This window comes from Vigna angularis, chromosome 8 (genome assembly GCF_016808095.1).
Source record: "Vigna angularis cultivar LongXiaoDou No.4 chromosome 8, ASM1680809v1, whole genome shotgun sequence".
Lineage (NCBI taxonomy): Eukaryota > Viridiplantae > Streptophyta > Magnoliopsida > Fabales > Fabaceae > Vigna > Vigna angularis.
In genome coordinates this window covers 34,190,233-34,197,657 of record NC_068977.1, presented here as the reverse complement: position 1 = coordinate 34,197,657, position 7,425 = coordinate 34,190,233, and positions in this window count along the sequence as shown.

The window sequence follows — 7,425 nt, the reverse complement described above, 5'->3', positions numbered from 1 at the left end:
GATTCAGTGCTAAAATTAATACAAGGATACTGCATAATTAAACATTTTTCCAGACAAGAATTGTCATGTATGAACTGTTCATGTATAAACTTAACCTTAAATCTTGTAAATAGGTTAAAAGAATATGTAAACCATGCTTATAGATTTGGAAGAGTACTCCAAGTTGTTAAACCTTTCAATTTCTACTGTTTGGCCACAGAATTTGTTGTCCTATGTTTGCTCAGACTGCCTCTGATTTGAACTGATATATGAGAAATGAATGAACCAAACTTTGAAACAGGTTTCTGACATGTGGGGTGTGTGTTTGGCCTGTGGCAGTTCATTAAATTCTCATTAAGGGTTACATTCCTTGGTCTCACTGACACTCCAAAGAAACAATATGGGCATTGAAAAGTTGGAGTTGCCCCTATATGTACACACACCCAATTGTAGCCTTGCCAAAAATGGACATCATTATCATCATTTGCTTGTAGCCATTGACGGCTCACACAGAAAGACACATTAGAGTTACTTAGCTTTGGAAGCAAACCTTTCCTACAGTAGAAACCCTTCATCAGCGTTTTGCAAATCTACACGGTTAGGGTTTTGAAAACTAAATGCAAGACCTTAGGACTATAAATAAAGGATTTGGTTGTGATGTCACATTCCCCTATGGGAGAATATCTTCCATATTCTAAACGTGCAATGGTGAACTTGCCCATGCATTTTCCTTTAAGCCTTAGTATGAATGAAAGGTGTGCATCCAAACAAGTTACTTTGGAAGAGAATGCCATATGAAGATTGCCTAGTCTATGGCTACAGTAGGTATAGGCCGGATTTACCTAACATAACTGTAATTGTCTTGACTTTTGACATTTGGGAGCTAAAATGTACTATGTTGCACTTGTTTTCAAATACCTCTCTTTATCTTGTCTTCAATTTTTTAAGGTAGCATTTCTCATGACCACTAATATTTTCTTAAAAAATGTCAGATATGCATGTCAGTTTAGATACTGAGAAAATGTGAGAGAAAGAGAAGAATTGCCTATATTGAGAAATTAATTTGGTGAAAGAATTACTTGCACTTAATGGATTGTACTATTCAGCAAGTTATCTTAGCTGTGTTTTTCAAAATTACAAGTTAAATACCTTTTATATGTATCTCTCATTAACGTGATAAAGGTATGAGAAAGATATTATATAGTAAGTTTAGTAAAACTGTGAAAGCCAAGAGGTATAATTTCAAACTTCTTTTCGGTATCTCTCTTGGTATCAGCAACCACTCTTGGGAGTTAAATACCGAAAAAATGTAACAGAAAGAGAGTGATGATTATGCAGATAAGTTTGAGAAGTTAATTTTGTGAAAATATGACTTAATTGATATACTTTTAGCAAGTTCTTCAATTCAAAAACATAGATTGAATACATTTTTATAACCCCTTTAAAACTCTTGTTCAAGAAAAACTATCAATACAAAATAGATAGAACAACACACATGATCTGATTTAAAACTGACACACACAATTATCATATCCTCTTAATTTTTCTGTGTAAAGTCCGAACCGAGTAGGTAAGTTTCACTTCAACACTCAAGTTAGTTAATTATATTGATCAGTTATCATAGTTAAGTCTTAAATATTCAATAAATACAATCATTTACTTCTTTATTTTACCTTTATATTTATAGATTTCGAAGTGAATTTTTGGTTAAGACTGACCCAATTGTGGACCAATAGCCTATAAGTATGTTTTATTTTTTGTTTAATCATATTGAATTTATGCTGATGACTTTAATACAAATGTTACCAAACGAGATAATGACCTATCTGTGATCGTGGTCTCCAAGATTACTAAAAAGTACTAATTCTTGATAGTAGACCGATCGTGCAAAGGATGTGTTGATTGGGTGGTCTATACGGTATACCACCGAAGAATTTAAAATATCATGATTTGGTTAAAAACTAACACACAATTAACATACCCTCTTAATATTTTTTTGGTTTTAGACACAAAACTTGAAAGTCATCCTTTTCCTTTTCCATTGAAAGTTATATTATAAAAAAGTAGCGGTACCTTGACACGCCAACGTGACAAAAACACTCATTTGACACGTCAAATGTCATTAAATTTTTAAAGCATGTATTGTGATGGTATGAAAATTCAGTTAAAATAGATTCCATAATGTCAAATAAATGTTAAAAATCAAACTGTGTCAAAATATTATTATTAATTCTAAAATAACTTGAAACAGTTAAAAGAGATTATTGTTCATCCGAGGAATTTAAAATAGCATGAAGAGGATTGGATCCTAAACACTGTATGAGAAAGTTGTGTCATTTCCTGCAATGAGAAAGTTGGTGTTTTCTTTCAAAAGAAAAAAAAAATTGTAACCCCACTATATGAAACTTCAACAGTGTCACCACATATTAGGACATATATATAGGCTATTATTACGTGGTTCAATTTAAATCACCTCAACTCGTAATGAAGTTCAAATATAATAATATACTTAATAACCATGTTGAACATTACCTTAAAATATTTATCTGAAATCTATGGTGCAATCATGTAGTTGAACAACCTAGGAAAGATGACAGATTAAGTGACAAAATATAGTCTGCTTTTTTTGACCTAAAAGATGATTTGATGATTGATAAGATGTCCACTTACTTATACTATGTCTAAATGCATTTGAAGGAAACATTTTCAAGCAGAAAAATTGTAAGTGGGTGCGTATGATGAAATCAACTATAAATGGAAAAGAAAGAAAGTTGCAATCTCTCAACAGTTCATTACTACATTAATTTTATTGTGGCTGAAGGGTATCATTATTCTTATACTATTAACATATATTTGTAAAGAGGGTTCATTGAATCCTTGGGATTTATTATAGTGGCTTTACGAAGTGATTGATTTACAATATCTTTTGTAATACAATGTGCACATCAAACAAATTGCTTTTTAGTATATAATCATCGTTTTTAAATTGTTTTATTACATAAACTTCTACATTTGATTACAACTCAGTTGCATATATGTTATGCATTCAAATTCACCACCTCCCCTAAAATAATTACAAATAATAATTTTTAATGTCGTGGTTATAAAAAAAAATGTCATGGTTATAAATATAATTATAAAAAATTATAAATCCACCTTTAAAATCTAACAATAATAATAATAATAATAATATATAATTTATAAAAAAAAATTATGATTTGGAAATCTAAAGAGTATCTTCCACTATGCAATAGTATAAAACATCGTAAATTTGATATTTTTAATAAATTATAGCAACCACTATCATGGTTTGGTCTAATTACATATACATTCTCAATTTAGTTAGTTGTTAGTATTACATTAACGCACAACTTGATTTTCAATCAAAATTTAAAGATGAAATGGTATACTTACACATACATTCTTTAAAGATGAATTTGTCTCATCTCCTTTATTAAGTAACATATTTCAGATTTTTCATTCATGATCTTATAGAAACGAGTTTTTCTTTTCGTCAGAATCACTACACTAGTGATGTTTTTCTTCTCAAATTTAAATGTTCATTTTATCGGTAATTTTTTTATTGAACTTTTCTATATTTATTTTATATTTCGCGTGACTAGCTCGGAAAACATTGAAATTACACATTCTATTCTATATTAAATAGATCATCTTTAATATTTTTATATTTTAGCAAATTAGTGTGATCAGAATACTATTTTTTTATATAAACTATTATGGAAACATTGGTTATATTTCTTTTTCTTTCTATAATTTTTTTATTCTTTGTTTTTATGTTATGTATACTTCTGATATTCTTACACTTATTAAACCTTTTCTTGTGAGCACATCTGATTAGATAATTAGTGCTTATCCCAATAATGTTGTGTTTTTTTATATTTTGAAAAAAAAATGGAAATATAAGCATATACAATTCAATAGATTCGTTTGAAATTTGATGATTTCAATAGCTCAGAAATCCTCTTGTAATTTGTCTTTTTCATTCTCATGCAAAATGAGTTTTTCTGCTTCACCATCATTCTCCAATGGTCCTTACAACCATGTCAAATCACACAACCTCAACCACCATAACCCAACTACAAGTTACAACATTCTTAACTATGAAAGACTAGTGTCTTGCACAAGTTAATTTTGACCAAATTAAATTGATATTGAGATTTTAATTCAATAAAGGAAATATATAAATATAATATAGACGATACAATTCTCCAGGTCTCAAGGCATTGAAAGATGGCCAAATAATTATAAATTGACTTGGCAACATATAATTCAATATAAATTATAGATACATAAAATATTAAGAAAGATATATCCAAAGAAAATTAGGTAGAATGAAACCTCAAAAGATTAAGAGGTTTTTAACTTTTGTCCAAATAATGCTACCATACCCTTGGTTCGGTAGTAATGATAACAGTATGGTATAAGATAATGTTTAATTAATACAATTAAAATTTAATCATAATTAGACGTCTCAGTTATTAATTTTGTTATTGCCGGATCTATAATTTTCATTTTTCTTTTAAGAGTAGAAATATAAGTCGTTGTTAGTAATTAGTAATAATAATATAATTTTTGTATATATCTTTTTTATTCACACAATATAAAGATGATAAGTTTAGTCACACTAATTAATTTAAAATGAAGTTAAGTCACACTAATTAGTTTATAAAATATTATTCTCTAACCCAAAAAAGTTATTATTGGTCAAAATTCATTGTTCTTAACACACCTTTTATTTAATTTTTTTCCTTTCTTATTTCACTTTTAACACTACGAGTTTTTTCCTTAAAATTGACAACTCAATGGTGTTATCATTAAATTATCCATCAACCTATAACATAATTAGTAATAAGGTTAAGGTTGAAAGTGATATATTTAGGGGCTAAAATAAAAAAAATATTATGAAGATTAAAAGAATTACAACTCTTTTTTAAATTTCAAATGATATGTGATTGATTGACAAAATTATATACTATAAGGATAGTTAGTACGTAATCAGTGCAGTCTAATTATGTTTTCTTCATAAAGCAGAGGAAAATAACATATTTAAGAATGTATATGTTTTCAAATATACGAGAAGTTTTCATAATGGAACAAAAAATCATCTGCATATATATTAGATATTATAGTTTTTTGTATTTTTTTTTTTAAAAAGAAGAAATCCTTCTGCTTTCGAGAATTACTATTTTTACACAACTAACAAGTGTAGACCTTTTTTCTCTAACTTGACCTATTTTACTAAATTTTCATGTTGGTCGGTCGATCTATTTTATTGGTATTAATAAAAGCTAACATTTGTAAATAATTAGTCTTATAGAAGAAAACTTATAATTAATTGAGTATTGTATTGTGAATTTTAATAATAATGATAAATATTATCCCACTTGCTAAAAATAAAAAGTTCGGTAAATCATGTTAATATTAAAAATGATTGATTTGGAAACTTTTAAGCATGGATAATTTATATAAAATATATAAAATTATTAATCAATTTTAGTGAAAACATTTGTAAAATATATTTTACAAATATTTCAGTTTTATTTCAATTATTTTGATATATATTTTTTTCTTTTTTATGTAATTATGTTTAAATGAATAATATTAATTTCAATTATTCAAATAATTTTTAGATCTCACATTTAATTATTTGTACTCTGTTTTATTATTATTGTTTACTTTTTACTCTTTTGCATGAATATGTTTTATTCTCTCAATTTGTGTTTAATCACATAATGTTTTTATTTATTGGGTAATATAAAAAAATATCTTCTTTATTTTATTTTAACCTTAATTTTTGTTTTATTTGAAAATTCTTTTATTGTACTCAAGTAATTTTTATTATCTCTTAATAGTTTAATTAGTTTGATATCTATAAAGGTTTTTTTACATCTTTAAGTATTTTCTATCTTATTAATTTTTAATTATATTTTTTTATGTAACTTTATTCAACAGTGTATCAAATAGTTTCATAAACATACATTTGACTTTCTTACTTTTTAATACTTATTATTTTTATCCTAAAATATTTTCTAAAAAATCATTTTGGTTGCTTTCTCCCAACAAGCATACAAACAAAAGATAAAATCCTAAACAAATATTCAGAAAAATAAAATCTGAATTTGGAACATTATTTTATTTTAATCAAAGGCTAATATCTGTTATCATAGGTGATGATGAATGATGTCATATCAGTGAGTCTTTGTAACTATTATCACCACAGTTGATAAATGATCACCATTTAATCATATCATAATAATAGTAATCATCATTTTTATAATTATCTTTTTGACCTTCAAAGAATCACTCTCATCTATTATGTGGCCTTTCTTCTTGCTCTGACTTTTGCAAACAACCTTCTTCTGCAATGGATCATGCCTGCTTACTTGGCACTTTCACTGTGCTAATTACATGCTTGCCTCATGTCACACTCACCAACATTTCAATTGCATTATTGCAACATAAATTCAACACTACAAAAACAAATTAAGATTAATATTAATTAATCAATAATTAGGAGATTAACTTGAGCAAAATGGAGAATGGGCTGGGCTTTCAGCTTTATATGTTATAGAACAAACAGGAAATGGTTACTGACTGGTTGTTACCTATGCAGAATAGTTACCTAAACCCTACAACAGTAGCTACTTCTTAATGCTATGGCTTATGGGTCACCAAATATAGACACCCTTTTATTTTTTTCTCCCATACTTTATGGAATGTATTTCAACTACGAACTTGTACAACTTTTTCACTCAACCTGTCCAATCTCATGTCACCTTTTCAAAATCCATATCTATGACCTGTATATCTATTTGAAAATTTTTAAATCCTAGATATTCGTACATTTGACAAAATTATATGTTTATATCTATTTTATCTTAATTTGTTATTAAGAGTAACACACCTACCACTTTTATATCGTTTATGAATCGAGGTGTAAGGCTGTTTATTTTTTTTTTCATCATTAGAAACATTTTAATGATAAAACAATAACGAAGTTCTACATTTTTAAGTGTCGCAATACTTTAAATGTATGATAATCGATCTTAACAATATTACTCAATTGACTTGAGATTGAAATATTGACATTCATGATAAAGTCAATAACATAATTATACTAGTTTTTAAAGTCTTTCATTCGAAATGACCAAATAATTATATCTAAAACCAAAATTCATATTAATCACATAAAAAACATGTTTGAAATAAAGTTAGTATAAATATTTTGTTTTCACAAAATTGAGTTTTCAAGTTGTATCGTATGATCTTTCGGTCAACCTTGAATCCAAAAGTCCAAACGGTTAATTATGCCACCAACATAACCATGCACTACTCTTGTGACCATACAACCATTACCAACAAGACGAATGAACAATTATGACGAAAATATCTTAACACGGATCAATTTAAGATAGATAAATTATA